This window comes from Scyliorhinus torazame, chromosome 29, assembly GCF_047496885.1.
Source record: "Scyliorhinus torazame isolate Kashiwa2021f chromosome 29, sScyTor2.1, whole genome shotgun sequence".
Taxonomy (NCBI): Eukaryota; Metazoa; Chordata; class Chondrichthyes; order Carcharhiniformes; family Scyliorhinidae; genus Scyliorhinus; species Scyliorhinus torazame.
This window is the reverse complement of record NC_092735.1, coordinates 25,470,150-25,490,381: the sequence shown is the minus strand read 5'-3', so window position 1 is coordinate 25,490,381 and position 20,232 is coordinate 25,470,150. Positions and strand designations below refer to the sequence as shown.

General features: G+C 53.3%; 1 protein-coding gene and 1 long non-coding RNA gene across 8 annotated transcripts in view; one reads left to right on the top strand and one right to left on the bottom strand.

Moving 5' to 3' along the window:
* The window catches only part of LOC140403953 (uncharacterized), a 141,092-nt gene that overhangs the window by 111,998 nt on the left and 8,862 nt on the right, over window positions 1-20,232 (bottom strand). The window lies entirely within an intron of this gene.
* The window catches only part of LOC140403951 (carnitine O-palmitoyltransferase 1, liver isoform-like), a 150,873-nt gene continuing 143,874 nt past the window's right edge, over window positions 13,234-20,232 (top strand). For 5 of the 7 annotated variants that reach the window (XR_011938441.1, XR_011938440.1, XM_072492239.1 and 2 more), the window contains exon 1: window positions 13,234-13,334. The gene's annotated coding sequence lies outside the window, so the exon portion shown is untranslated. Of the gene's footprint in view, window positions 13,335-15,835; window positions 15,929-20,232 lie in introns of those variants that run through there. The other 2 variants (XM_072492235.1, XM_072492238.1) reach the window with 2 other exon arrangements.

The window sequence follows — 20,232 nt, the reverse complement described above, 5'->3', positions numbered from 1 at the left end:
GTGGGTGATTTTAATATGCACATAGACTGGATGAACCAAATTGGCAAGGGTCACCTAACAATCTGTTGTAGAGCCAACCAGGGAGCAGACTACTCTGGATTTGGTTTTGTGTAATGCAGAAGGATTAATTGATGACCCCAAAGTTAAGGATCCTCTAGGGAACAGTAGCCATGGTACAGTAGAATTCAAAATGCAGTTTGGGGGTGAGAATGTGGAGTCCCACATTAGTGTTCTGGAATTAATCAAAGGTAATTACATAGGCATGAGGACAGATTTGGCCCGAGTGGGCAGGAAGGCTTAAAGGTAGGACAGCTGACGAACAGTGCCAGATGTTTAAGGAGATGCTCAGTTGCTCGCCACTAACATATATTCCAGAGAGGAAGCAAGATGGTAAGAGGGGTGAAAAAGTATCCATGGCTAAACAAGATCAACGACAATACAAAGACAAAAACTAAGGTGTACCATGTTGTACCTGCCAGTGGCAGGCTGGAAGATTGGGAAACTTGCAAACATAAATAAAGGGATACTCAAGAAGTAATAAAAAAGTTAAGGTAAATTACAAAAGCATACTAGTGCAAAATATCAAAAAGGATAGCTAAAGCATCCGTCCACTCATCCCTCCCCCTCCCCATCTCCCCCCCCCCCTCTTCTCTTCCCCCCCCCTCTTCTCTTCCCCCCCCCTCTTCTCTTCCCCCCCCCCCTCTTCTCTTCCCCCCCCCCTCTTCTCTTCCCCCCCCCCTCTTCTCTTCCCCCCCCCCTCTTCTCTTCCCCCCCCCCCTCTTCTCTTCCCCCCCCCCCTCTTCTCTTCCCCCCCCTCTCTTCTCTTCCCCCCCCCTCTTCTCTTCCCCCCCCTCTTCTCTTCCCCCCCCCTCTTCTCTTCCCCCCCCTCTTCTCTTCCCCCCCCCCTCTTCTCTTCCCCCCCCCCCTCTTCTCTTCCCCCCCCCCCTCTTCTCTTCCCCCCCCCCTCTTCTCTTCCCCCCCCCCCTCTTCTCTTCCCCCCCCCCCTCTTCTCTTCCCCCCCCCTCCGCCCCCCCCTTCACCTCCCCCTCGCCCCCCCCTTCACCTCCCCCTCGCCCCCCCCTTCACCTCCCCCTCGCCCCCCCCCTTCACCTCCCCCTCGCCCCCCCCTTCACCTCCCCCTCGCCCCCCCCTTCACCTCCCCCTCGCCCCCCCCTTCACCTCCCCCTCGCCCCCCCCTTCACCTCCCCCTCGCCCCCCCCTTCACCTCCCCCTCGCCCCCCCTTCACCTCCCCCTCGCCCCCCCCTTCACCTCCCCCTCGCCCCCCCCTTCACCTCCCCCTCGCCCCCCCTTCACCTCCCCCTCGCCCCCCCTTCACCTCCCCCTCGCCCCCCCCTTCACCTCCCCCTCGCCCCCCCCTTCACCTCCCCCTCGCCCCCCCCTTCACCTCCCCCTCGCCCCCCCCTTCACCTCCCCCTCGCCCCCCCCTTCACCTCCCCCTCGCCCCCCCCTTCACCTCCCCCTCGCCCCCCCCTTCACCTCCCCCTCGCCCCCCCCTTCACCTCCCCCTCGCCCCCCCCTTCACCTCCCCCTCGCCCCCCCCTTCACCTCCCCCTCGCCCCCCCCTTCACCTCCCCCTCGCCCCCCCCTTCACCTCCCCCTCGCCCCCCCCTTCACCTCCCCCTCGCCCCCCCCTTCACCTCCCCCTCGCCCCCCCCTTCACCTCCCCCTCGCCCCCCCCTTCACCTCCCCCTCGCCCCCCCCTTCACCTCCCCCTCGCCCCCCCCTTCACCTCCCCCTCGCCCCCCCCTTCACCTCCCCCTCGCCCCCCCCTTCACCTCCCCCTCGCCCCCCCCTTCACCTCCCCCTCGCCCCCCCCTTCACCTCCCCCTCGCCCCCCCCTTCACCTCCCCCTCGCCCCCCCCTTCACCTCCCCCTCGCCCCCCCCTTCACCTCCCCCTCGCCCCCCCCTTCACCTCCCCCTCGCCCCCCCCTTCACCTCCCCCTCGCCCCCCCCTTCACCTCCCCCTCGCCCCCCCCTTCACCTCCCCCTCGCCCCCCCCTTCACCTCCCCCTCGCCCCCCCCTTCACCTCCCCCTCGCCCCCCCCTTCACCTCCCCCTCGCCCCCCCCTTCACCTCCCCCTCGCCCCCCCCTTCACCTCCCCCTCGCCCCCCCCTTCACCTCCCCCTCGCCCCCCCCTTCACCTCCCCCTCGCCCCCCCCTTCACCTCCCCCTCGCCCCCCCCTTCACCTCCCCCTCGCCCCCCCCTTCACCTCCCCCTCGCCCCCCCCTTCACCTCCCCCTCGCCCCCCCCTTCACCTCCCCCTCGCCCCCCCTTCACCTCCCCCTCGCCCCCCCTTCACCTCCCCCTCGCCCCCCCTTCACCTCCCCCTCGCCCCCCCTTCACCTCCCCCTCGCCCCCCCTTCACCTCCCCCTCGCCCCCCCTTCACCTCCCCCTCGCCCCCCCTTCACCTCCCCCTCGCCCCCCCTTCACCTCCCCCTCGCCCCCCCTTCACCTCCCCCTCGCCCCCCCTTCACCTCCCCCTCGCCCCCCCTTCACCTCCCCCTCGCCCCCCCTTCACCTCCCCCTCGCCCCCCCTTCACCTCCCCCTCGCCCCCCCTTCACCTCCCCCTCGCCCCCCCTTCACCTCCCCCTCGCCCCCCCTTCACCTCCCCCTCGCCCCCCCTTCACCTCCCCCTCGCCCCCCCTTCACCTCCCCCTCGCCCCCCCTTCACCTCCCCCTCGCCCCCCCTTCACCTCCCCCTCGCCCCCCCTTCACCTCCCCCTCGCCCCCCCCTTCACCTCCCCCTCGCCCCCCCCTTCACCTCCCCCTCGCCCCCCCCTTCACCTCCCCCTCGCCTCCCCCTTCACCTCCCCCTCGCCCCCCCCTTCACCTCCCCCTCGCCCCCCCCTTCACCTCCCCCTCGCCCCCCCCTTCACCTCCCCCTCGCCCCCCCCTTCACCTCCCCCTCGCCCCCCCCTTCACCTCCCCCTCGCCCCCCCCTTCACCTCCCCCTCGCCCCCCCCCTTCACCTCCCCCTCGCCCCCCCCTTCACCTCCCCCTCGCCCCCCCTTCACCTCCCCCTCGCCCCCCCTTCACCTCCCCCTCGCCCCCCCTTCACCTCCCCCTCGCCCCCCCTTCACCTCCCCCTCGCCCCCCCTCGCCCCCCCTTCACCTCCCCCTCGCCCCCCCTCGCCCCCCCTTCACCTCCCCCTCGCCCCCCCCTTCACCTCCCCCTCGCCCCCCCTTCACCTCCCCCTCGCCCCCCCTTCACCTCCCCCTCGCCCCCCCTTCACCTCCCCCTCGCCCCCCCTCCCCTCTCCCCTCGCCCCCCCCTCCCCTCCTCGCCCCCCCTCCCCTCTCCCCCTCGCCTCCCCTCCCCTCCCCTCTCCCCCCCTCCCCTCTCCCCCTCGCCTCCCCTCCCCTCCCCTCTCCCCCTCGCCTCCCCTCCCCTCTCCCCCCCTCCCCTCTCCCCATCCCCTCTACGCCTCCCACCCCCTCCCCTTCCCCCCTCCCCACTCATCCCCCTCACTGTCCACTCCTCCCCTTGTCCCTCACTGTCGACTCCTCCCTTGTCCCTCACTGTCGACTCCTCCCCTGTCCCTCACCTCTGTCGACTCCTCCCCTGTCCCTCACTCCATAAGGCATAGGAGCAGAATTAGGCCACTTGGCCCATCGAGTCTGCTCCGCCCTTCAATCATGGTTGATATTTTCTCATCCCCATTCTCCTGCCTTCTCCCCATAACCCCTGATCTCCTTATTAATCAAGAACCTATCTATCTCTGTCTTAAAGACGCTCAGTAATTTGGCCTCCACAGCCTTCTGCGGCAAAGAGTTCCACAGATTCACCACCCTCTGGCTGAAGAAATTCCTCCTCATCTGTTTTAAAGGATCGTCCCTTTAATCTGAGATTGTGTCCTCCGCTTCTAATTTGTCCTACAAGTGGAAACATCCTCTCCACATCCACTCTATCCAAGCCTCGCAGAATCTTGTACGTTTCAATAAGATCCCCTCTTATCCTTCTAAACTCCGAGTACAGACCCAGAGTCCTCAAACATTCCTCATACGACAAGTTCTTCATTCCAGGGATCATTCTTGTGAACCTTCTCTGGATGGATCCTTTCTTTTTTTTTTTAAATATATTTTATTCAAAATTTTTGGCCAACCATAACAGTACATTGTGTATCTTTCACACAGTAATATAACAATATAAATAACAATGGCCAGTTTTTTTTTTTTTTTTTAAACAAGAAATAAATAATATATAAACAACATCAACATTTTAAATGGCAACTGCCTTGTCCCAAATAAATACCCTCCAAAAAATACAATTCAGCCGTCCAGTATACAATTACCTATAACAACAACCTATACATATTATACTTATACACTAACATCCCTGAGAGTCCTTCTGGTTCCTCCCCCCCCCCCCCACCCCCCCTGGGTTGCTGCTGCTGTCTTCTTCTTTTCCATTCCCTCTATCTTTCTGTGAGGTGTTCGACGAATGGTTGCCACCGCCTGGTGAACCCTTGAGCCGATCCCCTTAGGACGAACTTAATCCGTTCCAGCTTTATAAACCCTGCCATGTCATTTATCCAGGTCTCCACACCCGGGGGCTTGGCTTCCTTCCACATCAACAGTATCCTGCGCCGGGCTACTAGGGACGCAAAGGCCAAAAACATCAGCCTCTTTCGCCTCCTGCACTCCCGGCTCTTCTGCAACCCCGAATATAGCCAACCCCCAGCTTGGTTCGACCTGGACCCCCACCACCTTCGAGAGCACCTTTGTCACCCCCACCCAAAACCCCTGTAGTGCCGGACATGACCAGAACATGTGGGTGTGATTCGCTGGGCTTCGAGCATCTCGCACACCTATCCTCTACTCCAAAAAATTTACTGAGCCGTGCTCCAGTCATATGCGCCCTGTGTAACACCTTAAATTGTATCAGGCTTAGCCTGGCACACGAGGACGATGAGTTTACCCTACTTAGGGCATCAGCCCACAGCCCCTCCTCAATCTCCTCCCCCAGCTCTTCTTCCCATTTCCCTTTCAGCTCATCTACCATAATCTCCCCCTCGTCCCTCATTTCCCTATATATGTCTGATACCTTACCGTCCCCCACCCATGTCTTTGAGATCACTCTGTCCTGCACCTCCTGCGTCGGGAGCTGCGGGAATTCCCTCACCTGTTGCCTCGCAAAAGCCCTCAGTTGAATATACCGGAATGCATTCCCCTGGGGCAACCCATATTTTTCGGTCAGCGCTCCCAGACTTGCAAACGTCCCATCTACAAACAGATCTCTCAATTGTGTTACTCCTGCTCTTTGCCATGTTCCAAATCCCCCATCCATTCTCCCCGGAGCAAACCTATGGTTATTTCTTATCGGGGACCACACAGAGGCTCCCGTCTTCCCCCTATGCCGTCTCCACTGCCCCCAAATTTTCAGAGTAGCCACCACCACCGGGCTTGTGGTGTATTTCTTCGGTGAGAACGGCAACGGCGCCGTCACCATAGCTTGTAGGCTAGTCCCCCTGCAGGACGCCCTCTCCAATCTCTTCCATGCCGCTCCCTCCTCTTCTCTGGATCCTTTCTAAGGCCAGCACATCCTTCCTTAGATATGGGGCCCAAAACTGCTCACAATACTCCAAATGGGATCTGACCAGAGCCTTATACAGCCTCAGAAGTACATCCCTGGTCTTGTATTCTAGCCCTCTTGACATGAATGCTAACATTGCATTTGCCTTCTTAACTGTCGACTGAACCTGCACATTAACCTTCAGAAAATCGTGAACAAGGACTCCCAAGTCCCTTTGTGCTTCTGCTTTCCAAAGCATTTCCCCATTTAGAAAATAGTCTATGCCTAGATTCATCCTTCCAAAGTGCATAATCTCACACTTTTCCACATTGTATTTCTTTTGCCACTTCATTGCCCACTCGCTTGTCCAAGTCCTTCTGCAGCCCCCTTGCTTCCTCAATACTATCTGTGCTTCTACAGATCTTTGTATTATCTGCAAACTTAGCAACAGTGCCTTCAGTACCTTCTTCCAGATCATTAATGTATATTGTAAACGGTTGTGGTCCCAGCACAGACCCTTGAGGCACACCACAAGTCACCGGCTGCCATCCTGAAAAAGACTCCTTTATCCCCACTCTTTGTCTTCTGCCAGTCAGCCAATCCTCTATCCATGCCAGGATCTTACCCTTAACACCATTGGCTCTTAACTTATTTAACAGTCTACTATGCGGCACCTTGTCAAAGACCTTCTGGAAATCTAAATAAATCACGTCCACTGATTCTCCTTTGTCTAACTTGCTTGTTACCTCCTCAAAGAACTCTAACAGATTTGTCAGACACGATCTCCCTTTGACAAAGCCGTGCTGACTCAGCCCTATTTTACCATGTACTTCCAAGTACTTCGCGATCTCATCTTTAATAACAGACTCTAAAATCTTACCAATGACCGAAGTCAGGCTAACCGGCCTACAATTTCCCGTCTTCTGCCTCCCTCCTTTTTAAACAGTGGTGTTACATTAGCCACATTCCAGTCGTCTGGGACCCTTCCTGCCTCCAGTGATTCCTGAAAGATCATCACTCATGCCTCCACAATTTCCTCAGCTATCTCTTTTAGGACCCTGGGGTGTAGTCCATCTGGTCCAGGTGACTTATCCACCTTTAGACCTTTCAGTTTCCCCAGAACCTTCTCCTTAGTAATGGTCACTCACCTCTGCCCCCTGGAGCCCTGGCATCCCACTGGTGTCTTCCACCGTGAAGACTGATGCAAAGTAACTATTCAGTTCGTCTGCCATTTCTTTGCTTCCTATTATTATTTCTCCAGCCACATTTTCTAGTGGTCCAATGTCTATTTTTGCCTCTCTCTTACCTTTTATATATTGAAAAAAATGTCTTCCTATCTTCCTTTATATTACTAGCTAGCTTGCACTCGTACTTCATCTTCACCCCCTTTATTGCTTTTTTAGTTGTCCTCTGCTCGCTTTTTAAAAATATATTTTTATTCTCCTTTTTCACATTTTCTCCCAAATTTACACTAAACAATAATCAGTAACAAATATGTCAATCCCCTTATCAATAACAACGATCCTATCCTCCCACCAAACCGCAAACATTAGCCCGCATGTTCACACAAACAAATGAAAAAAGGAATTAGGGATCACCCATAGTCACCATTAACACACACAGCCCCCCTCCCCCCAACATGCCCCAACTAATATTCGATGTTATCCAGTTCTTGAAAGTGCATAATGAATAATGCCCATGAATTGTAGAACCCCTCCATCCTTCCCCAGTTCAAACTTAACCTTTCCAAGAGTCAAGAATTCCAACAGGTCCCCCGCCAGGCCAGGGCACAGGGTGGAGAGGTTGCTCTCCAACGTATGAGGATCCGCCTTCAGGCGATCAACGAGGCGAAGGCTACAACATCTGCTTCCACACCTGTTTCCAACCCTGGCATGTCCGACACCCTGAATATGGCCTCCCGGGGGCCCAGGTCCAGTTTCACGTGCACCACTTTAGAAATTACCCTAAAAACCTCCTTTCAGTAATCCTCTAGCTTTGGGCAGGAACAAAACATATGAACGTGATTAGTTACCCCCACCCCCGCAATGTAAACACACATCTTCTACTCCTTCAAAGAATCGGCTAATCCTCGCCCTCGTGAGGTGTGTTCTTTATACCACCTTCAGCTGTATCAGCCCCAACCTCACGCACGAGGTGGAGGCATTCACTCTCCGGAGCACCTCACACCAGAACCCCTCCTCCATATCCTCTCCCAACTCTTCCTCCCACTTTGCTTTGATCCCATCCAGTGGTGCCTTCTCCTCTTCCAAAATAGCTCAGTAAACCACAGACACTACCCTCTTCTCCAGTCCCTCTGTCGTCAGCACCTCCTCCAGCAATGTGGAGGCCGGTTCCGCCGGGAAGCTCTGTATCTCCTTTCTGGCAAAATCTTGAACCTGCATGTATCTAAACATTTCCGCCTGCTCCAGCCCATACTTCGCTTCCAGCTCCTTCAATCTTGCAAACCGACCCCTAAGAAACAAATCTTTTATTGTCTTAATCCCCTTCTCCTCCCATTTCCGAAAATTTCCGTCCCACTTCCCTGGCTCAAATAGGTGGTTCCCCCGAATCGGCATTTACCTTGACCCTGCCCCAACCCGAAATGTTGGCGAAACTGCCTCCAAATTCTCAATGAAGCTATTATTACTGGACTCCCTGAGTATTTCCCCAGGGCTATCTGGAGCGGCGCTGTTGCTAGTGCTTTCAATCCCGACGCCATGCACAAACTCTCCTCCATTCTGACCCACTGGGAATCAACCCCTCTAACCCAGCTCCGCACCTTCTCCACATTCGCTGCCCAGTAGTAATACATCAGGTTCGGAAGACCCAAATCCGGTGCCTGCCTTCCCCTCTGTAGAAGCACCTTTCTAACTTTGGCCACCTTCCCTCCCCATATGAACGAAGTAATCTTTCCCTCAATCTCTCTGAAAAAAGCCTTTAGCAGGAAAATCGGCAGGCATTGAAAAATAAACAGAAATCGTGTCAACACGTTCATTTTAACTGGCTGTACCTGACCCGCCAGTGACAGAGGGAGACCATCCCACCTTGCCAAATCAGCTTTCACTCTCCCCACCAAACGAGAAATATTGTACCTGCCGAGACCCCCCCCCCCCCCCCCCGGTCAACCTGCACCACATGGTACGTAAAGTGATTCCCTGCCCTACGGAATGGCAGCCCCCCCCCACCCTTGCCCCAACCCCCGGCCGAGACACCACAAAATACTCACTCTTGTTTAGATTTAGTTCACATCCCGAGAAAGACCCAAACACTCGCAGCAGCTCCAATATTCCCCCTATCGACACACTCGGTTCCGACACGTATAACAGCAAGTCATAGGCATATAAGGACACCCTATGCTCTATTCCCCCCCCCCCATTCCTTTCCATACCTCCGAACTTAATGCGATGGTCAACGGCTCAATCACGAGTGGAAACAGCAGGGGGAACATAGGACAACCCTGCCTAGTCCCACGGTGGAGAGAAAAGTATCTTGAGCTATGTTTGTGCGGACACTCGCCCTTGGCTCCTTATATAGTAGCTTTACCCAGTTCACAAATCTTGGTCCAATCCCAAACCGCTCCAGAACTACCATCAAGTACCCCCATGCTACCCGGTCAATCGGTTTCTCAGCGTCCAATGCCACAACCACCTGTTTCCTTCCCCTCTGCCGGTGCCATAATGACGTTCTATACCCTTATAACGTTTGAAAAGAGCTGCCTCCCTCTCATAAACCCAGTCTGATCTTCACCCATCACCTTCGGGAGGCACTCCTCCAGCCTACCTGCCAGTACCTTCGCCAATAATTTTGCGTCCACATTCAGAAGTGATATGGGCCTATACGACCCACACTCCGTCGGATCCTTATAGTTTTTTAGCAACAGGGAAATTGATGCCTGCCCAAAGTTTGTGGCAACACCCCCCTCCCTACCGCCTCTTCAAACATCCCCACCATCAGGGGTGCCAGCTTATCCTTAAATTTTTATAATATTCTACAGGAAATCCATCTGGCCCTGCCACCTTCCCCAACTGCATCCTCCCAATCGCATCCTTTATCTCCTGCTCCACTATCGCTCCTTCTAATGTAGCCCTGTCCCCCTCCCCTAACCTCGCGTTCTGTAACCCATCTAGAAATTCCTGCATCTCACGGTCTCCCCCAAGTGGCTCGGGCCTGTACAACCTCCATAAAATTCCTCAAAAACCTTGTTAATCAGATCTAGAACCACCAACTTCCCTGCCCTATCCCTCACTTGAACAATTTCCCTTACCTCTGCCTTCCTCCGGAGCTGACCTGCTAACACACTTATCTCCATGTTCGTAAACTGCACTCCTTGCTCGTCTCAGTTGGCGCACTGCCTTCCTGGTAGATAGTCGGTCAAAGCTCGCATATAGTTCCTTCCTCTTTTCCAGCTTTGCTGGGTCTCCATCTTCTGCATACATCTACCTCCAACATCTCATCTATTACCCTCTGCCGCTCCAACCTCTCCTCTTTGTCCACCCTGGCGAAAACAAAATCACCTCACCTCTCACCACTGCCTTTAGAGCCTCCCAAACAACTGCCTTTGACACCTCACCCGTTCTGCTCGCTTTTAAAGGCTTCCCAATCCTCTGGTTTCCCACTAATCCTCACCACTTTGTATGCTTTTTCTTTAGCCTTTATGCTGTCCTTGACATCCCTCGTCAGCCATGGATGCCTTGTCCTCCCCTTAGCATATTTCCTCCTCCTTGGGATGTCCCTCACCCTCTGTCCACTCCTTCTCATCCCTCACCCTCTGTCCACCCCTCCCCTTGTCCCTCACCCTCTGTAGACTCCTCTCCTTGTCCCTCACTCTGTCCCCTTCTCTCCTAACTGTCGATTCCTCCCCTGTCTGTCACTCTGTCGACTCTTCCCCTTGTCCCTTACCCTCTGATCACTCCTCCCGGGGGTACTGCACGGTCACGCTCACAGTGCAAGCCGTAGAGTTCCACGGCTTTCGCCTCTATGTCCTCCCTAACCTCTGCGCGGCACTTATCCTCGGCCTGGACTTCCAGTGCAACCTCCAGAGCCTGACCCTTAAATTCGGCGGACCCTTACCACCCCTCACTGTGTGCAGCCTCGCGACCCTAAAGGTCGATCCTCCTTTCCTCTTTGCCAATCTAACTCGATTGCAAACCCGTTGCCACCAGGAGCAGACGGTACAGCACCCAGGATAAGGCCTTCATCAGGTCCGAGATCCAGCGGTTGCTTCGGGAAGGCGTCATCATGGCCAGCAACAGCCCCTGGAGAGCTCAAGTGGTAATGGTTAAGTCTGGGGAGAAAAAACGAATGGTCGTGGACTACAGCCAGACCATCAACAGGTACATGCAGCTTGATGCGTGCCCCCTCCCACGCATATCTGACATGGTTAACCAGATTGCACAGTACCAGGTCTTATCAATGGTGGACCTGAAATCCGCTTACCACCAGCTCCCCATCCGTAAATCGGACCGGCCATACACCGCCTTCGAGGCAGACGGCCGGCTATATCACTTCCTTCGAGTCCTCTTCGGCGTCACCAATGGGGTTTCGGTCTTCCAAAGGGAGATGAACCGAATGGTCGACCGGTACGGTTTGCTGGCCACGTTTACGTACCTAGACAATGTGACCATCTGCGGCCATGACCAGCAAGACCACGACGCTAACCTCACTAAATTTCTCCGCTCCACCACTCTCCTCAACCTCACGTATAACAAGAAGTGTGTTCCGCACAAACCGCTTAACCATCCTCGGCTACATGGTCCAGAACGGAGTTCTGGGGCTTGATCCCGACCGCATGCGCCCCCTCATGGAGTTCCCCCTCCCCCACTGCCCCAAGACACTCAAACGTTGCCTGGTGTTCTTCTCATATTACGCGCAGTGGGTCCCAAACTATGTAGACAAGGCCCGCCCACTCATACAGTCCACTCATCTCCCCCCGACGCCCGAGGCCCAACAAGCTTTCGCCCGGATCAGAGCTGATATTGCCAAAGCTGGAATGCACGCTGTAGACGAAACACTTCCTTTCCAAGTAGAAAGCGACGCATCGGACGTCGTTCTTGCCGCCACCCTCAACCAGGCAGGCAAGCCCGTGGCATTCTTTTCCCGTACCCTCCATATTTCCTCAGTGTGATCGATGAATACTCATGGTTTCCCTTCGCCATCCCATGCCCCGACATGACGCCTGCCACCGTCATTAAAGCCCTTAATTCTATCTTCACTTGCCTCCCCCCCCCCCCCCCCCCCCCCTACATACACACTTCCCCACCTACATCCACAGTGACAGGGGATCCTCATTCATGAGTGATGAGCTCCGTCAGTTCCTGCTCAGCAGGGCATCGCCTCCAGCAGAATGACGAGCTACAACCCCCCCGGGGAAACGGACAGGTAGAAAGGGAGAATGGGACGGTATGCAGGGCCGTCCAGCTGGCCCTGCGTTCCAGAAATCTCAAGGCCTCCTGCCGGCAAGAGATCCTCCCTGATGCACTACATTCCATTCGCTCATTACCCTGCACTGCCACTAACAGTACACCACATGAACGCCTTTTTGCCTTCCCCAGGAAGTCCACATCCAAGGTATCGCTCCCAACTTGGCTTACAGCTCCGGGAACTGTGCTTCTCCGTAAAAATGTGCGGCTCCACAAGGCGGATCCGTTGGTGGAAAAGGGCACTTGCTCCATGCAAACCCACAGTACGCCTACGTGGCGTTCCCCGACGGCCACCAGGATACCGTCTCCCTCAGGGACCCGGCACCAGCAGGTTCCACCCGCACAGCTCCCCGTCGTCACCCTCCCCCCCCCCCCCATTAACCCCCCCAGGACCGTCCGTCCTCCCCCTGCCCACCCCGTTGATGAAGAGGATTTCAGCATGCTCCCGGAGTCAACATCGACCACGACAGCGGCAACATCGCCGTCACCACTTTGTCAATCTCAAAGAACCATCAAGGCACCGGACTGGCTGAACCCCTAACCGGCCCGCCGGATGCCCAGAGACTTTTTTTTTTTGCAGCTCTGTAGATATTAAAATTGCTAATTGTATACAGTTATCCACCCCCAGCCCCCGCCGGACTCCATTCTAACAGGGGGTGAATGTGGTGAACCTCTGTGTTCTGATATTAGAGGTTGTACGGTAGAACCTGCACTACAGGTTCACCTGTGGCCCCTGCATGCTAGCTCTGCCCAGGAGGCGGGTTATGAATATGTGTGGGATCCAGATCGCAGCCATTTCGCCAGCTGCTGTGGGAGGCCACACATCGGAGACTAATAAAGCCTCAGTTTGGATTCAACTTCGTCTCCAGTCAAATTGATCGTGCCACACTGTCCACTCCTCCCCTGTCCCTCACTCTCTGTCCACTCCTCCCCGGTCCCTCACTCTCTGTCCACTCCTCCCCGGTCCCTCACTCTCTGTCCACTCCTCCCCGGTCCCTCACTCTGTCCACTCCTCCCCGGTCCCTCACTCTCTGTCCACTCCTCCCCGGTCCCTCACTCTCTGTCCACTCCTCCCCGGTCCCTCACTCTCTGTCCACTCCTCCCCGGTCCCTCACTCTCTGTCCACTCCTCCCCGGTCCCTCACTCTCTGTCCACTCCTCCCCGGTCCCTCACTCTGTCCACTCCGCCCCCTGTCCACTCCTCCGTATCCCTCGCCCCCTGCCCCTCATCGTGCTCCGCCTCCTGTGACGTGCTCGAGGCTGGGCTCGGGCCGCCCAGTGACGTCAGGCGCGGTCAGCTGACGGTTTGGCGCGAGCCGCTCGAGCGGGAGGAGCGCGAGCGGAGGGACAGGAGCGGCCGGCGGAGCCGGGCCTGGGGTAAGTCAGAGGGAGGGAGGCGGCAATGCCAATGAATGGGTTATCCCTGTGCGGGGGACCTGACAGGGTGCGGGGGAGCGGCTCCATTGAAGTGTGGTTGGGGGGGGGGGGGGGGAAGAGGGAGGAGCAGGGCTGGGGCGGGGCGAGACGAGAGTGAGGGGGCGGGGCGAGACGAGAGTGAGGGGGCGGGACGAGAGTGAGGGGGCGGGGCCAGCTCGAATGGGGAAAGGGAAGGACAACGTGAGGGGGAGGGGCCAGTGAGGGGCGAAGCCAGCGTGCGGGGGTGGGACCAGAGGGGAGGGCAGAATGAGGGGTGGGGCCAGAGTGGGGTTTGGCCAGAGAGCAGGGTGGGGCCAGGGTGAGAGGGAGGGTTCAGAGTGAGGTGGTGGGGCCAGAGTGAGGTGGTGGGGCCAGAGTGAGGGGTGGGGCCATAATGAGGGGGTAGAGTCAGAATGAGGGGGTGGGGCCAGAGTGAGGGGGTGGGGCCAGAGTGAGGGGGTGGGGCCAGAGTGAGGGGGTGGGGCCAGAGTGAGGGGGTGGGGCCAGAGTGAGGGGGTGGGAGGGGAGGTGCGTGGCCTGAATGTGGTTGTGGGGCTAGAGAGGTGTGGCTGTGGAGAGGTGAGGCCAGAGTGAGGGGTGGGGACAGAGAGGGGTGGGGCCAAGGCCAGAGGAATGGGAGGGGTGGGGTCAGATTGTCGAGGCTAGGCCAGGAATGAGATTGGGAGAGAGGGAGGGGCATCATTAATGGGGTGGGGCCAAAGAGTGAGAGGCTTCTTTTATTGGGTAGAGAAAGTGGGAGAGGCTCCAGTGAGTGGGTGGATCCAGAGAGAGGGGGGTGGGCTTTGACTGAGGGTGGAGGCACCAGAGTTAGTGAGGCATGGGGCCAGAATGAATTCTGCCAGAGTGATAGAACATAGAAAATACAGCACAGAACAGGTCCTTCGGCCCACGATGTTGTGCCGAACCTTTGTCCTAGATTAATCATCGATTATCATTGAATTTACAGTGCAGAAGGAGGCCATTCGGCCCTTTGAGTCTGCACCGGCTCTTGGAAAGAGCACCCTACCCAAACTCAACACCTCCACCCAACACCAAAGGCAATTTATCATTGGCCAATCCACCTAACCGGCACATCTTTGGACTGTGGGAGGAAACCGGAGCACCCGGAGGAAACCCACGCAGACACGGGGAGGACGTGCAGACTCCATACAGACAGTGACCCAAGCCGGAATCGAACCTGGGACCCTGGAGCTGTGAAGCAATTGTGTTATCCACAATGCTACCGTGCTGCCCTTAAGAACAAATAAATCTACACTATATCATTTTACCGTAATCCATGTACCAATCCAATAGCTGCTTGAAGGTCCCTAATGTTTCTGACTCAACTACTTCCACAGGCAGTGCATTCCATGCCCCCACTATGCTGAGTTCGAGAGTGGCCAGAAAAAGAGGGACATGTGTTCAGTAAAGATAGGGGCTTCATTGAATTGAGGGACCACAGCAAGTGGAACGGTCAGAGAAAAGGAGCTGAGAATTCAGGTCTTGGTGAGGGGAAGGGAGAAATTGGGGGCAACCTCAGAGGGGAAGAGAGGGAATTGAGGGAGTGTCTCTCAATGAGTAGGTTATAATGAGGATGGGAAATTCTCTTTTATTTCATGCACCTAATGATTTGTTGAGCTGCTCGTAGAAAAATACTTTTCACTGTACCTTGGTACACATGACAATAAACAAATCCAATCCAAATCGCCACAGGGTGAGCATGACACATGATGTTATTGGGCAGTTCAACTGAATAGATTAACAGAAAGTAACCAAGGGACAAATTAAAAGAGGCTGCTCCTAGTAGGAGCACAGCCCAAAAATAAGAAAAGTGAAATGGAAACCGAAACATCAAGTCAACATGTGCAAAGAAGGGTTGATAAAACAATACAACCCCTACGGTGCCCACCGAGCACAGAAGGCCTCGAGTGTGCCCGTGGACACCGCATGCTTCCTCTCCGGGGACACCCGGCCACAAAAGAAGCCACAGAATAGGGGCAGACAGTCCGGTCGGACGACCCCCTGGATCGCCCGCTGCCTGGACCCGTCAATGGCAAGTTTCGGCAGGAGTAGGTTCACGAGGAGGTCCTCCGCCTTCCCCGCCCCGGATGCCTGTAGATCAGGAGCGTGGGGCTAAAGTGTAAACAAAACGTTAACAGCAATGTTAAGAAACTGAAAAGGGAGTGCATGACGTACTGACACAAGATCATGGATCCTGAGAAAACCAATCCAGGAGTAACAATTGGTCATTGAGTGTGTCACATGGATAGAAAGATGAGGTAGACAAGTCACAGGCAGAGCTGTGACAAAAGGGAAGGGTCACAGACTTTGAGAAATGACAGGGGAGGACCGCTGAGTGTTGGGTCATAGAGGAGTGACAGAGGATGTGAGTCATAGACTGAGAGAGAGAGGGGTGACTGGGGAGACAAACTGAGGGTCAGGCGGCTGTGCCATCAATGAGGGAGGTGGAAGTTAGAGTGGAAAGGATTTTGGAGTAACAAGGCACAGGCGGATAAATGGAAGCGAGCCCGAAATCTAACGGGTGAGTTTCACAGGTTTGTAGATACTCCAACATTCTTCACCAAGAGAGTGGTTAGAAAATGGAATTTTCTACCCTGGGGAGTAGCAGAGGCAAATAATATGGATTCATTTCATGGAAGCTAGAGAAGTGCATGAGGGAGAAAGGTATAGAAAGATATGTTGTTGGGGTGAAATGAAGTGGATTATGAAAGAGGGTTATGAGGAGTATAAACACTGGTTCTAGATCTGTTGTTGAGCTGAATGTTAATGCGTTGTAAACACTTTGTATGTCTCTGAAGATCAAGTCTTTCTTTGTCACGTATGAGTGATGACAATTTGAGGAACCTAATGATAGCCTAGCTTTCTAATGATGGCAGATTTTAAAAAATAAATTGTTTGCTTGAAGTATGAAAACATGAGGCAGAACGATTTTGTCCTTCTAAATTTGAATTGTGTCATCAGCAAAGATTTGCACAATATAACTGATGACGGTAGCCTTATTTTCTTTTCTTGTGCAGTTACTACTAGAATGCCAGTTTTGGACAGACTCAAATGGAAATTTGAGTATTTACATCCATCAGCTAATAAGGGCAGGTTGTAGATGTAGACTTGAATGGAAAACTGACTCGAAGCCAAATTTAAAACAATTAAATGGGAGCGTCACAATAGGAGAACTTAAATTCTGAAAGATCTTGGCAAGCCTCAGAAAGCGTTTTAAACCTATTCACTAAATCACAGAATAAAGAACAGAAGAGGCCCTTTGGCCCATCGAGTCTGCACCGGCCATGAAAAACACCTGACCTGCCTACCTAATCCCATTTGCCAGTATTTGGCCCATAGCCATGAATTGTTGTTAACTTTTGGTTGGTTCTTAATTTGGCTCTAATCACGTTTGCGCAAGAGTCGCCAGGTATCTTTTGACACCGCCACAAGGTTCAGAACCAAATACTGCTCAATGACTTGATACACCAGTTAGTAAGTTCAAAAGCAATGCTCATTTATTTACACACAGTCAAATCTACTCATGCATAATCTCTACAAAACTAAACTACATCTATTACTAAGGCCTATACTTAGCTTTGGGACCCACTCAGTCAGAGGAACAATGGCCGTTGCGCGGTTCTGAGGCTGCTGGGTTGAGCTGTTTACAGGGTAGCAACTAGGAGCGTCTATCTCGTAGCGTGCGTTGACTTGGAACTTACTTGGTCTGCTGTAGCTGCTAGGCAGGTCTCTCCTCGCTGAAAGCCAAAGGAGAGTGTTCTCCCTTGGGGGATACCTTTTATACCCAAAAGGGCTTCGTGCTCTTTTGGGCGGGCCTTGAACTTGGCCTCAACTAATTGGGTTTTTCCCAATCATTGGTATCGATTTTCCTCCAATAGAAAGACAGATAGACTTGTGCCTTGTGCAATCTCAGGACATTCCAATTCGCTTTATAGATAATAAATGACTTTTAAATTGGAGTCACTGTTATACTGGGAATCAACTCTTGGTGTGATAGTCAATCCTCCTCCCAAATTGCTGCATTGTGCACATGTACCTCACCTATATGAAAATGAAAAATGAAATGAAAATCGCTTGTCACAAGGCTTCAAATGATGTTACTGTGAAAAGTCCCTGATCGCTGGGCGTGTCCTGGTGACTGTCAGTCAGCTTTGTCTTAGCTTCTTCTGGCGCCGGGGACTCTGTCCTAACATTGTGTATCTAAATGTTTCCCTTTTGTCCCCGGAGATGGCTCATTAGTATGTAAATCGTTTGGTAGTTTCTGTCCTGTCTGAGCGTTCAAGATTCTAATCAACAGACAGAGCTTGCACCTGCTTGTTTCTTAGCATTGTCCAATTTTCCCTGCATTCTTTGCAAGTGTCCATTTTGTAATCGGGACGTGGCCATCCCAGATGGCTACAGAATGTTATGACGCACCGTGCTCATCCAGGTACTTTTTAAAGGATGTGAGGCTGAAAGGGAGTTGGTGACCATGGAACTATGTGTTGGGCCTTGATTATGCTTGGCATGGTACTGCAGTGGTTAGCCATTGCCTTCTGCAGTTAGCTGACCAAGAAACTCTCCTTCTCTTAGCCACCTGCTATAGGCGCTTTGGAAGGATTCACAGGTGGATATGAATCTAGCCTAGTTATGAACACAATTTCTGTGGTCATCAAGTCCTGGGTATGGGACTAGAAACTGGAGCTGGCTCAGAGGACAGGACACTATCCACTGCATCATAAGACCACCCCTCAGTTTGAATAATGAACTGAATATGTGCCCCATTTGAAATGAACACCGCTCCTAGCCCTAATTCCTGTCATTGCTGAATGTGCTGAGACACCAACCCATTCTGTTGTGATGGGACTTCCGTTATCCTATAAAGCTGCTGCAATCTGGTTTACCACAGGGCTAAAGAGCTGGCTTTCAAAGCAGACCAAGGCAGACCAGCAGCACGGTTCAATTCCCATACCAGCCTCCCTGAACAGGTGCCGGAATGTGGCGACTAAGGGCTTTTCACAGTAACATCATTTGAAGCCTTGTGACAAGCGATTTTCATTTCATTTTTCATTTTCATATAGGTGAGGTACATGTGCACAATGCAGCAATTTGGGAGGAGGATTGACTATTACACCAAGAGTTGATTCCCAGTATAACAGTGACTCCAATTTAAAAGTCATTTATTATCTATAAAGCGAATTGGAATGTCCTGAGATTGCACAAGGCACAAGTCTATCTGTCTTTTTATGAAATGTAGTGATAAAAGCATAAGTTATTTTTATCCCCAAATGCCTCAAAGGTAATTCCTTACAAAACCGTAATACTAAAAATCCGAGATTACCTGAAGTCTGGATATCTCATATCATATCATAGAATTTGCAGTGCAGAAGGAGGCCATTCGGCCCATCGAGTCTCTACCCAAGGTCCACCCTATCCCCATAACCCAGTAACCCCACCCAACACTAAGGGCAATTTTGCATGGCCAATCCACCTAACCTGCACATCTTTGGACTGTGGGAGGAAATATTTGCTTCAGGGCAGCAAGGCGACGCAGTGGTTAGCACTGCTGTCTCACGTCACCGGGTTGTCCATATGCAGTTTGCACATTCTCCCCGTGTCTGCGTGGTTTCACCCCCTCAACTCAAAAAGATCTGCAGGGTGGGTGGATTGGCCACGCTAGATTTCCACTCAATTGGAAAAAAAAGAATTGGGTACTCTAAATTCATTTTCTAAAAATGAAATATTTGTTTATTTGTCAGATTGGCAATTCTTCCTCCACTCATTGATCAATATTTTAACCAAATGTAATGAATTGTTGTTGCACTGGCAGCCACAACTACTTGGGCAGGTGGTAGCGTCGTAATCCAGAGGCCCAGGCGAATGCTGTGGGGACAAGTCTTCACATCCTATGGCGGCAGGTGCAACCTAAGTTTGGTTAATAAAAAATCTGGAATATCAAAGTAGTCTCAATAATAGTGACCATGAAGCCATCATTGATTATCATTAAAAATGCATCCGGTTCACTGACGTCCTTTAGGGAAGGAAATCTGCCAACCATACCTGGTCTGGCCGACATGTTATTGACTCCAGAATCACAGTAAAATGGATGACTCTTGCCTGCCTTTTGGAATGGGTTAACAAGCCACACAGTTCAAGGGCAATTAGCTAGTGACACCCCCATACCATGTGTTATAACCTGCTTACTTACCATTGGCTGGGGACTAATGACTATCCCACAATCCTGTGGGAGTATGAGCTTCCCCAATGAGGGGGGCGGAGAAACCACTAGTTAACTCCTAGTATAAATAAGCTGGCCAGTTCAGGAACCAGGAGGAAGGAGTATGTAGCAAGGGAAGTTACTGCTACTGTTATGTATATATGTTATAGTAAATAAATGTTATTACTTTGTATCCTTAAAACTCGTGCTGTATTCTTCGTGGCCCTTACAAAACCATGAAAAAAGATAAATATCAGTCCAGCCTACTGCCAGTGATTGGCTGTTAGTTTCAGTACCAAGAAGAATGGCACTTTAAAACACTCTGCTGTTTAAATTAACAGTAAGAAGTCTGACAACACCAGGTTAAAGTCCAACAGGTTTGTTTCAAATCACTAGCTTTCCGAGCACTGCTCAGGTGAATTCGCCTGAGGAAGGAGCAGTGCTCCGAAAGCTAGTGATTTGAAACAAACCTGTTGGACTTTAACCTGGTGTTGTAAAACTTCTTACTGTGCTCACCCCAGTCCAACGCCGGCATCTCCACATGTTTAAATTAAGGCACTGCTGGGTAGAGAGATTGGAAAAGTCTTTCAGAACATCAGAATTTGTGTGGGCAAGTAACCTCTTACAGCAGTTAGACGTTCA